This window comes from Ambystoma mexicanum, chromosome 4q (genome assembly GCF_040938575.1).
Source record: "Ambystoma mexicanum isolate Mex_15411 chromosome 4q, UKY_AmexF1_1, whole genome shotgun sequence".
In the NCBI taxonomy this organism is placed as follows: domain Eukaryota; kingdom Metazoa; phylum Chordata; class Amphibia; order Caudata; family Ambystomatidae; genus Ambystoma; species Ambystoma mexicanum.
The window spans coordinates 177,712,109-177,729,429 of NC_090928.1; the positions used below are offsets into that span (position 1 = coordinate 177,712,109).

Sequence of the window (17,321 nt, forward strand, 5' to 3'; positions counted from 1 at the left end):
CAAACCTCCTTTGCAACAGATCAGGACGCCCTCCCCCAGAGCCGAGGTACAGGAACTTCTAGACCTTAGAGCGGTGGAACCAGTTCCCCCTCAGGGAGCAAGGGGGGGTGGCTATTACTCATGTGTGTTTCACAGTGCCCAAACCCAACAAGGCTGGCCTGCGCACTATCCTCGATGTTTCCCAGTTCAATCTATCTTTTCCCCATGAGAAATTCAAGATGATCATGCCATGCCAAATAAAGTTCTTTCTTCAGAAGGGCGATTGGCTCAGTGTGGTGGGGCTCCAGGATGCGTACATGCACATTCTGATTTGGACCCCCCATGGGAAATACCTGCGGTTCTCCGTGGGTGTAAAACAATTTCAGATTTGAGTACTCCTTTTGGTCTCAGCTTAGTGAGACGCACCAGAGACTCCTCCGAGGGCCCCGCAGCGATAATGCCAAAACTGTATCTTCTTCCGAGGTTCCCTGTTTGGGGCTAAGGTTGAGCCCAGTTCTGCTGTGGCTCTGGATACCAGGGTTCGCCCTGAGGCTTCTGCATCGGGAGCTAACTGTACCGAGTCTCCACTTGAGGCCCCTCTCGTGGTGGCTATATGGACCGGGGTTAAACCTGAGGTTCCCCTTCTAGGGGCTAAATCATACACCAACAGAATTGAGGGTCTTGGCTGTTAGGTATATCCCTCAGCCTTCCCACGCGCACGGCATAGTGATACCAGTTCTGTTGAGGGTGGCAAAAGAAAGTGGTCACACAAAATAGGCCTTCCAGTACCAGCTTTCTCGAGGATCCTCCACTAGAGGCTAATTCTGGGGCAGTCTCTAACGTGTCGAGTGTACACCCTAGATCTGCCAGTACCTGCTCTGCCGAGGTTCCTTGTTTCAAGGCTAAGATGGCACGCAAGGCACCAAACTCCCATGGGGAAACTATTGCCTCACTTGCTCCTATGACGCAGTTCCCCCCAGGTGTGGTCAAAATGGTGGCTCAACCTCTGCAGACCACTGTGGCCATTTTGAATACCTTCCTTACAGCAACAGTGTAGTTCGTGTTCGCATGGACAATTTGGTGGAGATGTTTTACATCAACAAGCAGGGCGGCACCAAGTCTCCTCTCCCTGTAGATCTTGCCATACAAAATTTGGACTGGGCCATCCAGCACATTGTTTGGCTCCAGGCTGTACACATCCTGGGTTACCTCAATGGGGCTGCAGATTCACTCAGTCGCCAGTCGGCATCTGTTACGACTGAGTGATGAACAGCAATGTCCTCTTCAAAAATGTTGAGGTCACTCAGTGGGTCACTCCAGAGGTGGACGTCTTTGGAACTTCTTCAAGCAAGAAACTGCCTCTTTATATGTCCAGGGACAGGTTTAGACCGTCCCCCGTGAGAGACGCCCTCGAGATCTCGTGGGACAACATGTAAGCTTATGCTTTTCTTCATTGCCTCTTATCATCGGTCGCTCAGTAAGCTCAGGAGCACATCAAACTGCACTCTCCTGTCCAAGGCTCCTTGGTGGCCCGTCCGATTCTGGTTTTCAGAGCTACAGCATCTGTCGGTACCTCCCGATCAGATTGCTGCAGATTCCACCTGCTTCACCAGAGCATTTGCCAAATGTGGCACCCCTCCCCACAATCGTTCAGCTTGGGGGGCCTTGGGCCTCAGTTTAGATAGTTAACACAGTTCGATCTGTCCGAGGACAATGTGCGCATTATCCAAGGGGCCAGGAAGCCTCCTGCGAGAGCTTAGTACAGGAGCAAATGACTCCGGTTTTGCCATTGGTGTTTAGCTAAACAGCTCAATCCCAGACAAGCTTCGGTCGACACCATTCTATCTTTTATGTCTCATCTGGCCATTTCTGCCATCCATGTTCTGTTATGCAGAACCTACGTATCCACTACTGCGGCCTATCTGTCCTCGAACAGCTGTTCACTTTTATTGACTAATCCATTCACCAAAGGCATTTTGCGTGTCTCTTCATCTCTTCCCGCAGGGGCGTTATGCTATAAGCTATTTGAACCCATGGCCACTATCTATCTATCTTAAGTACCTTTCTTGCAAGGTTGCTGTCTGATCGCAATACCCTCGGCAAGGCGAGTAAGTGGGCTTCAAGCTCTTTCCGTGAAGCATCCATTCCTCACTTTCCACAAGGATGAGGTTGTGCTTCACTCTCATCCTTTCTTCCTGCCTGCCTAAGGGGGTTGCCGATTTTCATTTGTGCCAATCTGTCTCCTTTCCTGTCACATTTAGGAGACGTGAAGGGGAAATCAGATTGCAAAACAACTATTCCCCGTTGGATTGACTCATGTTTTTCAGTAGCCTAAAGCATTCAAGGTCTTCATCCATCGAAGAGTATTCATACACATATAATCTATGGCAAAGCGACTGCTGTTGCCTTCCAAAGTGTGTCTCATAGGAGTCCATCGCCCATGCGGCTTTGTGGGCCTCCCCATCGGCTTTACCTGAGCTCCAAGGCTGATGCCCAATTTGGCCAGGATGTTTTTAAGAACTTATCCCTGTAAAGAGGTTTTTCCATCCACCCGTACTACCTATGGTGTGTGCTTGGGAATCTCCCACAAGTATGGAGGAAAGGGGACAGGACTTAGGAGTATAACAAAGTTACTCACCATAGTGGCTACCTTACTCCTAGTCCATAGTTCCCTTTCCTCCATACGCCCGCCTGCCGTCCCCCCTAATAAGTATCCTCTATTATTGCTTAAATGGTCTCAAACCTGTCGATAGAAAAGGACTGAAGGGCGAAGCGCTGGGCAGAGCTCAGGAGGGCGGGGTTACGGCTGTGTACAGTGCCCTGTGTAAAAAGAGAAGAAGCACAACATTGTTTTAATGCTTTTTAACAAAAGTGCTCCGGTCCTGTCCCGAAGGATGGAATGTCCCACAAATATGGAGGAAAGGGGACTATGTACTAGGAGTAAGGTAGTCACTACACTGAGTAACTTTGTTATTTATCATGATGAGATACTCTAGTACCTTTATCACTCTGTTCTAAAAAAAAAACAGTCCCCAATGTAAAGTTGACATGTTTGTAGTGCAATTATGACTTTGCACCAGCCCACCAAAGAAAACAGCATACATGAGAAGGTACAGCTGCCAAAATCAGTAGCTACATATAACAGGCAACTCAAATGGTAGGCCTTGTTCATGTCAAACGGTAAATGTTAGGGTAGGTGGCCTGCAAAGGTCAACCTTGTTGAAAAACACTTTCATGTTGCAAGGATACATGGTTGTCTTGACTAGCATAACTAATGTACTGAACGGATGAAAGTTGTTTTGATTTTAGTAATGGGGTTTGAAGCCTGCATTTTGCTACATTTTTTGGACCACGACTCCCATGATCCATTACTATTGTCTTTGCTGATAGCACTAGTAGAGGTTATAATGTAATAACTTTGGAGATTCAAAGGTTGCAGATTCCCGCTGTATTGAATCTGATATTGTATGTTGCTATATGCATGACCAACTTTCTGTAGTTATCCTACCATTATTTACAATGCTTGGCAAATGTTTTTGAACCTTAATCAAAACAGGATATATTACATCTCTGCTAGATGCACCCAAAATCTTCAAATACAGTTAATAATGTTTCCCCATGGCTTGTACTTACAAGTAAGGTCATTGAGGAGGTCACAGACATTGTCATGCCTTCTCTGGCGGCATGTGACATCCTAATTTATGTCGTATGTGATGTCATCAGTGTGCTTAGGGACTGTGCAATGGGGGCCTTATAGATAAGGTGGCCTAGCTTCCAACCCAAATTCCAGAGATTTTGTTGCATTAAATCAGCACTTTAACGTCACTTCAACTAAAGATTGTTTCACTGAATTTCAAGGGTTTTGTTGCACTGAACTTATTCACCTTAATTGCCCCTTTTTTCACAAAATGTCAAAGATTTTCTTGTGATATGTCTTCAACCACCTGTAATTCTGCCCTTCTTCTATTTGATAACATAAATAATGTAATATTCTTTGTTATCAATATGTGTTCATCAGCTATGCGACATGGGTTTTTTCAAGTATTTCATTTTGTTTGTCCACTAGATAAGAATATATTACTGATTGGGTACTCGGACGAGGAAGACGGATGTGGGGGTAATGACATTGATTACTGTTTGGGTACTAGGGTGAGGAAGAGGAATGTGGGGTAATGACATGGATTACTATTAGGGTACAGGCATGAGTAAGAGGGATGTTGGGGTTATGACCTGGGTTACTATTGGTGCATTGGGATGAGGAAGAGGAATGTGGGGCTAATGACATGAACTATTATTGTGGTACTTTGACGAGGAGGAAGGATGTGTATTTGTATTTTATTATATTTTATATAGCGCTTTTTACCAAAGCGCTTCACAAAGAACAATCAGCAGTACAATAAAATCAGCATAAAGAATTGTGTTCAAGGTCAGCCAGTAACAATAAGACAGGTGACTGAATTAAGTGACTTTTTAAGGAAGAGCGAAATAGAGAGTAGGAGGTCATAGAGTGGAGAGATAGAGGAAGGAGATTCCAGTGAAGAGGGGCAAGCAATTGAAAAGATCAGAAGCGAGATTGTGTACAGGGGGCACGAGGATCAGTAAGCAGGAAGAGTCCAGCAGAGCGGAGAGCTCGAGGAGGAAAATAGATAGAATGAGAGAAGAGAAGGGAGGTAATCTGGAGCAAGACCATAAAGAGATTTGAATACTAGACAAAGGAAATTGAATTTGAGCGTAGAATGAAAGGAAAGCCATCCAAGGGAGTCAAGAGAAGAGAAGATTGAGTCACAATAGCAAAGTAAACAAAGTGAGCGAATGGCGGAATGATAGATTGATCTAAAAGGGGCTAGGCGAGAGCGAGGAAGACCAAAAAGTTGAACAGAGCAGTAGAAAAGCAGAGAAAAGATTAGTGAAGAAACCAGGAGCTTAGTGGCATGAAAAGTAAGAAAAGGTCGAATTTTATGAATATTCTAAAGGTGAAAACGACAGGCACAAGAGGTGAGTGAGATATGATGGGTGAAAGAAAGAGTCAAGGTAAAGTCCGAGATTGCGGGCAGTAGGGGAAATCAACAGATTTGAGGGAGGAAAGAGGATAGAGGGAGGAGACAGAGGTGGAAGAACATTGGCGGAAAGAAAAGAACTTCAGTCTTTCCGGTGTTTAAGGTGAGAAAATGAGAAGTCATCCACATGCCATGTCATGTCATGTGGGCGTAATGACATGGGTTACTATTGGGGTACTGGAACGAGGAAGAGGGATGTGCGTGTAATGACATGGATTCGTTTTGAGGTACTGGGACGAAGAAGAGGATTTTGGGGATATGGACATGGACTACTATTAAAGTACTGGGACGAAGAAGGGGAATGTGGGTGTAATGATGGATTACTATTGGGTTACTGAGAGAGGAAGAGAGAAGTGGAGGTAATGACATGAAGAAGGAAGTTGTATGTCTGGGTGATGACATGGTTTACTATTGGGGTACTGGGACTAAGACTAGGGATGCAGGGGTAATTACATGGATTACTATGGGGATACTGGGATGAGGAAGAGGGATGTGGGCGTAATGACAAGGGTTACAATTGGTATTTGGACGAGGTAGAGGGATGTGGGGGTAATGCAGGGAAGAGGAAGAGGGATGTGAGGGTAAAGACATGAATTACGATTGGGGTACTAGGATGATGAATAGAGATGTTGGGGTAATGCCATGGTTTACTATTGCGTTACTGGGGACAAGGAAGAGGGATGTGAGGGTAATGACCTGGATTACTATATGGCTAGTAAGATGAGGAAGAGGGAAGTGGGGGTAATGACAGGGACTAAGAAGAGGAATGTGGGGCTAATGACATGGATAACTATTGGAATACTGCGATTAGATAGAGTAATGTAGGGATAATGACGGATTACTATATGGGTACAGGCACAAGAAAGAGGGATATGGGGTTAATGACAATGATTACTTTGGAGTACTGGGAAGAGGAAGGTGGATGTGTGGGTAATGACATGGATTATTGTTTGGGTATTGGGACAAGGAAGAAGGATTTGAGGGCAATGACATGGATTACTGTTGGGGTACTAGGACGAGGAAGAGGGATGTGGCGGTAATGCCATAGATTACTATTGGGGAACTGGGATGAGGAAGGGGATGGGGGGGGTAATGACATGGATTACTATTAGGTTACTGGGATGAGGAAGAGGGATGTGGGGGTAATGATATGGACTGCAGTTGGGTTACTGGGACATGGAAGTTGAATATCGAGGTGATGATATGGATTCCCATTGGGGTACTAGGACGAGGAATGGGAATGTGGGGATAATGACGTGGATTACTATTGGGCTACTGTGACAAGGAAGGGGGATTTAGGGGTAATGCCATGTATTACTATGGGGTACTTGGATGAGGAAGAGGAATGTGGGGCAATGACACTGATTACAATTGGGTTGCTAGGATCAGGAAGAGGGATGTGGGGGTAATGATATGGATTGCTGTTGGGCTACTGGGACATAGAAGTTGGATGTAGGGGTGATTATATGGATTACTATTGGAGTACTGGGATGAGGAAAAGGACGTGGGATAATGACAAATTACTATTGAGGTACTGGGATGAGGAAGAGAGGAGTAGGGTAATAGCATGGAATATAATTGGGGTACTGGGATGAGGTATGAGAATGTTGCGGTAATGGAGAGATGTTCATGGCTGACAAGCCTTCACTGTTAAGTCACGTAAAACGTCCAATCAAAACATGCTATTGAAAATATGCATCTGCACCACTCGATCTTCTGTTGTGCACTTTCTATTTAATGTCATGAACCAAATAAAAGCTTTTAAAGCAAACCCAACAACCCGAAACAATAGCCCTCTAATTTTACATTAATTTTGGACATCATCCCTGTAATTTATTTTTATAATCAAATCCGGGATTGCTTCTCAAATTAACTTCAAATGTGTATCTTCTCTCTAACTAGCAGTTACTGAGCTTGCCACATCTCTATTTTAAATGTGTCAAGTATTTACTGTTTTCTTTTGCCACTTGAAAACAAATTGGGATTCAGATCTAGATCACAGAAAAGAAATGCTTTAAAAAATATCTACACTATCCCAAGGCCCCAAACCTTCACAAATCATCTTCTCTTAAAATGCCCACCTGCTGCCCAGTCTCACAACTACCCTACTCAAACCCTGTCTGTCATTTTAGGACAGTTTGAAAAAAAAGAATTCTAGATCTGACTCTTGATCTGCATAATGGCGTATTTTCAGGAATTAAAAGTCTTGGATTCAGCAATGCTTCATAGGAGATATGACTAACATGTTGCGTCCAGGGGCCTCCTAGTTTTTGCCAAATTTAGATCAACCACTACTGGATGGATTTATGCCAAACCAACAAAGGATTTCCTTCAAGCTTTTTGTGCCCAACTTTTTTATTTGGCGAAAATCCATCCAGCAGTTTGGGCTGAGCATGTGAGCATTAATTGGACATTTTCCCTTGGGAAAACCAATGCAAAAAGTGACCACCCTGCCCGTTTTACCCTTTATAACTTTTGAACCGTAAAACGCAGTTGTATGACAATTTTCAGTTTTCGGCGGCCTGGGCCAGACATCTTGTTTATTTATTGGGCATTTGTATGGCACCTTTACACAAGTGTTTCCAACTGCCACAAGACAAGATGGGTGTTGGGGACATGGGAGAAAAATAAAAAACGATTATATTAGCCTTGTGACAATCCTACAGTACAAGTGCATGACAAGGGGGTAAATGCAGGGGGTAGAAGGAGAAGTGCATGAGTGGGGTTTCCAAGGGAAGGGTTGGGCAAGTGTTGGGAGGGCCAATGCGGCAAGAGCCAGGGTTAGAGGGGGAAGGGAGGATGAGTGCGGCAGACAGGGAGGACCAGTTGGGCTAGACCGGGAAAGGGAGCCCCAGGGCGGTGCTGGCAAGAGATGCTAGGGGTCTGGTAGCGGGTAGTCTGGCCCCTGTATGACTCTGAAGGGACCATGCCCCAGTCGCAGCGGCTGAGGGAGAGTTAGCACAGGAAGGGGAAAGGGAAGGAAGAGGAGAAAATGAAAGTCTTGAGGTGTTTCCGGAACTTAAGAAGATCCGGCTCAAATCTGAGAGGGGCAGGTAGGCCTTTCAAGAGGGAGGAACCAGCAGAGGAAAGGGATCTACCTCCCACACTCTGCTTGGAGAATCATTTAACCTGCAGAGAGTTGGAGCCAGAGGACCGAAGGGCTCTGGCCGGAAGGTATTTAGGGAGGGAAAGCTGGATGTAGAGAGGTCCCAGGCCCAGACAGCCTTGTGGATGATGCAAAGGGTCTTGAATTTGATCTTTGTGGTTACCGGGAGCCAGTGAAGAGATTTTAGGGCTGGAGATATGTGGTCCCTGGGATTCAAGCCAAGGATAAGTCTTGCAGTCCTATTCTGGATTAGTTGAAGTGGGTGAAGGGAGGAAAGAGGCAGGTTGAGGAAGAGCTTTTGCAGTAGTCCAGCCTAGAAAGAACTAGGGCTCTGGAGATGTTGAGCTTCTGGGGGAAGGTGAGGAAAGGTAGAATACCCCTTAGGAGTTGCATCTTAAAGTTGGACTTCTTTGCAATGTGTGGAGAGAAAGAGAAAGATGAGTCAAAGATGATCCCAAGGTTTTTTGCCTCACAAGTGGGTGAGGACAGGGGACCCAATGAGTCTGGTCAGAGAGTGCGGGGGAACAGTGAGCAGGCTTCCCTGTGATAAGGATATCCGTCTTACTGGCATTAAGACAGAGATTATTGACAGAGCACCATGCCTGAATAGCAGTGAAGCAAAAACAAAGAGGTGATGGCTGGAAGGTTTAGACTGAATCTTAACCACTGGCATTGCTCGGGGCAACCCTCCAGACCATCGTTCTTCGCCTGCCAAGCCATTACAGAAGGGGAAAGACCATATGCAAATCAGGCTTGGTCCCACCCCAAAAGGGGAAGTCCAGCCCGAACTGCTAGGTCACATCATTCAATCTAAACCTTCCAGCCATCACCTCTTTGTTTTTGCTTTGTCACCCCGAGTGGGACGGGTATGCCCAGACGTGGGTCCCGTGCCTGCTGGGCCTAGAGATCGAAGCAACTCCTCACTGATGAGCCCCAACAAGGGTGAAACATGTTTGAGGATGCTCGTGGTCTCGTGCAGAAGGGATGTGACCTAGCAATTCGGGCTGGACTTCCCCTTTTGGGGTGGGGCCAAGCCTGATTTGCATATGGTCTTTCCGCTTCTGTAATGGCTTGGCAGGCGAAGAACGATGGTCTGGAGGGTTGCCCCGAGCAATGCCAGTGGTTAAGATTCAGTCTAAACCTTCCAGCCATCACCTCTTTGTTTTTGCTGAATAGCAGTGAAGCAATCAGGTATGAGGGAGGAGAAGTAGGTAGATTATGGCAGCTTGAAAGAGCTTTCTTTCTTCACTTTCTTCGTTGCTCTTTTTCACAGTGGATTGGTTTAGTGTTTGTCTGTGTGAAGTTTTGTGTTTGTGTATGGGCTCTAATAGGAATGGTGGTTATTTTCTTTTTTGGAATTTATTTTAATGTTTACGTATACTGCAAGTGTCAAGTGTAGGATTTGTTGGATTATAATATATGCTTTGAACTATATACTTATTGAATTGTGGTTAAATTGAGTGTTTCTGTTCTTGATATACACCAAAACCCTTGTATCACATTGTGATGGAATGTATTTGATGACATGCTAATAAAAAGATTTGGAAAAAAAAGAAAGAGAGCTGTGTGGCATGTGCATAACACTAGAAATGAGGGGAGAAGGTGGAGATCAGGTGAGCGAGAGGGGCCAGGTAGATGTTGAAACGTGATGGTGATAGAGGGTGGCGTGGAGGTGAGAAAAGGCCCTGTTTGCAATTGGGATGGTCTTTTTGAAAGGAAGGAGGTTAGCCACGCCAGTGCACTGTCCATGATGCTTAGGGTATCATGGAGACAGTTTATGTGGATGGAGTGGTTGAATGTGTCAAAGGCAGAAGAAAGATCGAGGAGGATCAGAACAGAGGGAGTGTTTGAGTCCAGATTAGAGTGTAGGTCTTAACGGGTGTTCAGGAGAGCAGTTTGCGTTGTTCTGGATGCCCTGATACCGGACTGTTGGTCGTGGAGGCAGCCAGCCACTTCGGTGTGGAGGGTCAGTTGGGGGGATGACCAGCTTCTCCATGAGTTTGCCCAAAAAAGGGGTGCTCGAGATAGGGCGATAATTAGCCAGGCAAGAAGGGTCAGCAGACGGCTTTTTTAGGAGAGGATGCACAAGAGAGTGCTTAAGGGGTTATGGGAAGGAGCCAGTGGCAAATGAGTGGTTGCAGAGGTCAGCCAAGGCTGAGGCGAGAGAGGAGATGTTGTCCTTGATGGTTCTGGAGGAGGAGGGGGCACTTGTTTAGAGGATACTTTCATAGAATGGATAACTCTAGAGATCTCCTCTGGTGCAATGAGGGAGAAGAAGGAGAGTGCGGGGGTTGCAGGAGGGGATCCAAGGTAGGCAAGTGAAAGGGGAGTTTTAAGGGGTGCAGATGACAGAGAATAAAGGATGTCCATCGTTTTGAGGAGAAGTGGGTGGCCAGTGGCGAGCAGGGCCTGGGAGGGAGGAGGAGACTGCGATAGGATTGGCAAGTTCCTTGCATATTTTAAAGAGTTCAGCCATGTTATTGGTGGCTCCAGAGATGCAAGCTTGGACATGGGGTAGATGGTGAAACAAAATTTCCGATGGAGTCGTCAGCAGGCCACTTTGTCAGGGGATGGGCTAGAAGCCTGCCACTTCCGCTCAGTAACTTTGCACTTGCGTTTCAAATCTTCCAGTCAGAGTCATATCAAGAGTTGCATTTGGAGGCAGGCTTCATGCAGATCCTCATGACTGGGGCAAGGATGTCCAGGATGTTAGAGGTAGAGAGATGGAGGTTAGATAGAACAGAGTCAGAAGGATAGTCAAATGAAGTGGGGTAGAGGAGGAATGAAGGAAGAGGCAAAAGCAGCGATTGACACACGCTTCATCGGTCGAATGACGGAGAAGAAGACTGGCAGTGCAGGCTGAGGCATCATCAGGGGTCAGGTGAGGTCAAGGGGGAAGAGAGGAGAGAGTGGTCAGACCAGGAGACAGGGGGGTAGTAAGAGGGTTGGAGAGAGGGATGCCTTTTGAGATGCGATCATCCAAGGTTTGTTCCGCAGAGTGGGTTGAGCCAGAGGGAAGGATAGGGAGGGAAAGAGTGCCACAGAGGTCATAAAAAAGAGAACAATAGCGATATCTGGAGAGTCAAGATGAATGTTGAAGTCCCCAAAGAATATAAGTTTGGGGGAGGACGTACGAAGAGAGGAGGATAGGTCCGTCCATTCTGAAAGGAAGAGGGAGGTCGGTCCAGGGGGCCTGCAGATGGTGGAGAGAGTAAGAGAGAAGGCAGGCGAGACAGAAAGCCTGCAGACTAGGCTTTGAAAGGATGAGTAGGTTTGAGAGGGGAGGATGGAGGCAGGAACCCACTCAGGTAAGATCAGAGCCACGCCACCATCATGCTGGAGGGCCTGAGATTTGACAGGATCTTTTATCCCTCAGGGATAGGAGTGTCAAAAGCAGTGACAGAGCTGGACTTGAACCACGTCTCGGTGAGAGCAAGGACGTCAAGGTCAAGGTTTTCAAGGAGGTGACAGATGTCAGAGGAGTTTTTGATAGCAGAGTGAGCATTGAGGGTAGCTAAGTGAAGCTGGCGGTACGCTTTGAAAGATTTGCTAGGGGGGCACATCGGCGGGGTGCCACCACTGGGGGTGGGGAAAGAAGGTGGATGAGGGTTGGAGAGTTGGCAGGAGAGGGGAGAAGGTTGAAGAGAGATGGAAGACACATGTCAAGAAGGAGAAGATTGGGCCATGATAGTGCCATTGTGATAGACATTAATGGTGCTTTTGGAAGATGAGAAGTGAGCCAAGGACACTTCCCATCTGGTGCCACCAGTAATGGGTTAGGAGGAGAAAGGAGACAGGGACAATATGGGGAGTCCATAAGTCTGAAGAAGGAACAGAAACTAGAATATCAGTGAAAGTGTGTCTGGAGGAAGCATTGATGTAGGTGTCTGCAATCGGCAGACCAGGGTTGGAACTCAGGTGTGCCTTTTTAAGTTTCTTTCTGTACAGACTTTGTGAGAGACAGATGATATGTGATGTAGACACATTTAGAGAAAATAGCAGAGTCTGAGAGCACATGGGAGCAGTGACAAAAAAGGGGGGTGAATCAGAGAACAGCAGGGGAGAAGGTCAGAGGCTCTATGCAACAATAGAATGTTACCAGGCAGCCAAGCAGACAAAATAAATGAAAACACTGGAGAAGCCCAGATTTACAGATCATTAACAAATTGGAAAGCACACCTAAAATCGACTTTAGCCCGAAAGCACTAAAACGTCGTACAAAAATGGTGGATGCACAGTTGGAAGCACATCTAAAGTCGATTTTTGCCAGAAAGCACTATAAACAAGTATAAACATGGTGGATGCACAGTCAGAAACACACCTAAAACGCAATGTAATAGTTCAATTGGTGCAGAGATTAGAGGTTATAAATTAGGCAGGTAGGAGAAGGATCAGGAAACAATTAGAGCAGCCAGAGTGTCCAAGGAAGGTGGATGGACCAGTCAATGCGATCCATGTTGCTTACCAGAGCAGTTGAAGTCAAGATTTTGTTCATAGTCTGAACGTGCAGTGGACCAAATCAATGTGGAATCCTTGGGATAAATGCCAAGAGGAATAGGGACAAGGAGTAATGGCATGGAGGGTGCTCCCTCCAGCTCCGGACCGGTCCAGACAGGGGCCTTGTGTGGGCCTTGGAGGGGGGCTGGCTCAGCCTGCCGACTCCCCTGATTGCCCATTAGTGGTGGAAGAGGGCCAATAAGATCACAATGAGGCCAGGCAGACCAGCCACTCCTATGCCAGGAAAAGCGGCGGCCATGTTGCAGGAGATAAAGCCCCAGAACTTGAAGAATGTTGTGCTGATCCGTCCTATGGCTCAAAAGTTATTAGACATCGGTTTCACCTTGACTACAGGGGAACTAGTGTTGTGCTATAATATGGATGTATCATTTGTGGACATGAAATATAAATGTTGTCCATTTGTTTCCACAAATGTCACAAACCATAGTAACATTTCAAGTCAATGCCCTATTTGGGTATCTTTCACAAAAGAGGGTAACGACTCTTACTTAGTCATTTGGTAGGGTTGGGAGACTCCACAGGCTGTTTATTCAGCCCATGGCCCAATAAACGCTGGGGTCCTGGTCCTAAAGCCCTCCAGCTCAGTTCCACTTTCCGCCTTAATGCCCCAACGTTTGCTCATTACTGCTGGGTGTCTCTGGGATGTCTGTATGCCTCCTTCCTTATCAGTTAACTCCTGTTGAGCCTTTTTCACGCTTAACCACATGCTGGTTCCTCCTCCCACCTCATTCAAGAACCCCAAGAACCTCATTCAAGCCTTTCCCCCTCTATTCTCTTTTGATCTGTTGGAGACATCTCTTCCTCTCTGGCTTCTTTCGCCAGCCCCTTTGCTGGTCTTAGTACATTCACTTTCTCCTCTCTCCTCTTCTCTCTATCATCTCACATCTTGATCTTATTTTCTTCACCATCTCCTCTACCCTTGTTTTCACCACTTCCTCCTTAGGTCCTACTCTTCCTACCTGATCCTCTGCTCCTCCTGTCACCACCTCCTCTGATCTTACTCTTCTAATGACCTTGTTTGGTTATCACCACCCCTCTGATCATCCTGTCCCAACCTCCTCTCTCACTCCATTCTCTCTTTTCTCCCGCCACCTCCAAATACCCAATGTCTCCTGCTCCAAACACGCAGACTCTCCCTATTTTTGCTCCCTGGATTTTATAGGTGATAAGTCCCTTCTCCAGAGCCAGACCTTTTATGTCTGCACCTGTGTATCATTCCCTGTCCCCACACAGGGAGTGTCAGTTTCTAATCATGTTACAAATTCAACTGTTTTTACTTGGGTAGTGCAGGTTTCCTTTGCACTGCAGGCCAAGTCTACATAAGGTCAGCCTTGCCATCTTGTTTCTGAGAATGCCTTCAAGCATCCATCCAAGAGCATGAGCACCACAGTACTCACTCAGGACAAACAGCTGCTTGCTCGCGGTCTTTTCCGCATCTCACAACACCCAGGACTGTAGCTATGTGTCCCCATAGTTTTTTTCCTTTTCTTGGTACAGTGTGCATAGACGTAGTCTCAGACAGCAGGGGCAGACTTAAACGACTGCAGTTCCCATGCCACACTGAACTATTTTTGGCCTCCTCCTTCCTAAAGGGTCCTGTAGTGCTGAAGGCTACTTGTGACAACCCCTTCCACCTGACTTGAGTGAGAAGGGGTTTCCTAGAAATCCGCCCCACAACTCTCCCAGGCTCCAAATCACAGATCGGGTGTCGGCATCTAGACCCGCTGGCCACCCCCTACCCTGTACACCCCAATGGATATGCATGGTACACTTTGATGTATATGTTACATGTATAATATGTAACATGTATATTACAAGTGCAAGTGCATACATTGCATGCATGCAATCTAGGGAATAGTAACACACGTAGCTGTTGCTATGCTTCGAAACAATAACTTGTGCTGCTCCTGATAACAGTTTGTAGTATTCTGCTTTGCAGGTTACTAGTGTTCTGTATTTCTGAGTAATGGAATGTTCGTATGCCTGCTTGGAATGTGGAGTGTTGGACTCTGGGGGTGTTCCACTAAGTGACAGTTAGTCTTGGAGCTGACTTGGTGCCAGATGCCAGTAGTTTCCCACTTGGTACTTACCTGACCTGGCACAATAAATTAACTCGTAGTACATTAGAACTGGCAAGGACCCTACAACACAGTTTCACTGCAGCGTTACTTCCCATGAATCCCTATGTGCTCTCAGCAATTACAAAATACTCTGACCACAGACAAGAGTTGCAACTGTTGGTCTGTAACCCTACCCCCCAATCCTCAATCAAATTCAGCGCTTGATCTATCCGACCAGCTAATACGATACCACACATGTTTCAGCTAAGGTGGTAGTAATCTGTCTCAAAACACTGTCATTATTTGTGCAATGTGAACGGTGGTAACTTAATACATCCTTGGACCAAGGATGTTTTAGCAGGGGTTTGGTTGAGCTACTGTAGGCTTAAATTCTGTAACACAGCACAATCTATTTGTGTAACAGGTCTAAAATATTGCATTATCACTATTGCCAATCGTAATGCTTCCTAGTCACAATGCAAATGAATCTTGTTTACTAAGATGTAGGTCATACATTTCTGATTCTGTGTTGATAGTGTTTATAATTATTGATAGTGATAGGTTGTTTATTGGTATCCTTTATAATGTATTTCACATAATTCTCTATGACAGAGAATTGCTTTCAGCCAACCGAATGGTTAACTTACTACTAACATCCTTCCAACCAGGTATTGCTCTGTTGTGTGGCATTTACTTTCGCTTAGACCGCCTTATCCGATTTTGACCAACTGTTGAGGTTTTTGATGTCTTGTTTGTGCTTACCTAAGTTGCATTTATTGGTTTAGGGTGAAGGTGAAGTCCCCAGCAAGTCTCATTGTTCTGCACCTGTCCCATTGGATGCAATTACTACACATTCATGTAGATTTCCTTCTGCTGATGTCCTGCTGGCTATATGTTTGGCGTAATTGGTCCTCCTTGAATGTTAACCCTCACATAACTCTCTAGAGGAACTCCCATAAAGCACTGCTGCATAACCTCTTGTGTTTTCTGCTAAAAACAGAGACGGTAATTAGTAATTAGTGGATCAGGGGAGCCACATGCTAAAGGTACAGAAAAAAGCAAACCCAACTTCACCATTAAGGTTCATGTTCTGCTGTCTTAAGACAGAGTTGCTGATTCTCTCCACCGTTGTTTTTTAACCTTTTTTTTGTATTGCAAGGCACCTGCTTAAAAACTGCATAGTGTACCATTCTAAATTATTGATAACCCTGAACCCTGCAACTACTAACACAGTCGTTCACAGAGCAGTACTATACCTATGTTCTCAGGGTGAATATCGCACGGGATGAACGCTCACCTCGGATATGGGGCCAGCATACACTTTGCAGGTTCGGATCCCTGCAGGGCCAACTCGGTCCCTCATACTTCCAATTTCGATATAATGAGTACCTTTACATTAGGTAATGATAACAGCTATTATCAAGCCCTTAAAAGTAAAAGGTATCTGGCATGAAGTGCTATGGGAAACCTGATATTAATATTATTGTTATCAACAACAAGTGAATTCCAATGTTCTAGTGGAGATCTGCTACACTGTCTAGCCTTCAATTTTGTGAGAGAAGCCTTGCCTATTGGTGGAGTGTACCTAGTGGCCATATGCGAGGAAAGGAACCTCAAGAAAAATGCAACCACACCCTGCTTTCACCTCAGACAAGTAGGTGGCACTCAGACCTTGTGGGTCCCTAAACTGTGACTACTGACTCAATGCCCACGGATTGTTTCAGCAGACCACTTATGAAGGTGTTTTCTTTAAATCAAAGAGCTGTGACAAAGTCCCATGCTTAGATTCAGGGGTTCTAGTGGGGCAATCTGAAAACCAGCTGAATCACCTGTGCAACATCTTCTCATAGCAGGAAGCCAACGCTCCACCAGGGGATACCCCAGTGCCAATTCAGTAGAGGGAAACATTTGAGAAAACACTATCACTCCCAAAGTTCTCCACTGGGTGCAAAGGGAAAACATGGACTGGATCCAGAAAATGCAACCAGGGGTACGCGAGAGCCCATCAGAGGGAATGACCACCAAGGCCCAGCAGGCGACAAGAACAGAGAATATTTTCCCAGCCCAGGTCACCCATGATTTTCCCATAGAATCAGAAGGGCAGGACTACATCTCCCATAATCCCTGTTTCCCTGAAGGAAAACCTAGAGCAGCCCTGGAGATCACACACATTATTATTGGAAAAGGAAAACTCTATGAGAGACCTCACCACCCAAAGCCTGGGGAAGGTAGCCCTGGGGATTCTACATCCGTTCCCCTAAGAGAGGAAAGAATGCATCCCCTCATCGTAAAAACAAATGGGGCAAACAGATTACAGCCTCTCTCACTCTCGCAGAGTATTTATTAAAAACAGACCAGCCTAAGGAAAACAGTAGATGGCCAAAAGCTCCTCCTGGAGGAGGGAACCTTCCAGAAGTAGACAGGAAGTGAGTGCTACGGGGAGACAGGAAGAGGCAGAGCAGACAAGTGGAAACCAAATTGACTGCTCCATCTCTTATAGCCTCCGCCTCATGGACCTCACCCACGGTGGCCCTACAGGAAGGATACTGCTGCAGTCAATCACAGTGGAGCCCTTCCCTACAACTACTGCCTGCTGCCTAG

At 46.1% G+C, this 17,321-nt stretch overlaps 1 protein-coding gene across 4 annotated transcripts in view; it reads left to right on the top strand.

The window, feature by feature from the left end:
• Positions 1-17,321, top strand: part of AGPAT4 (1-acylglycerol-3-phosphate O-acyltransferase 4) — a 1,136,585-nt gene that overhangs the window by 554,757 nt on the left and 564,507 nt on the right. The window lies entirely within an intron of this gene.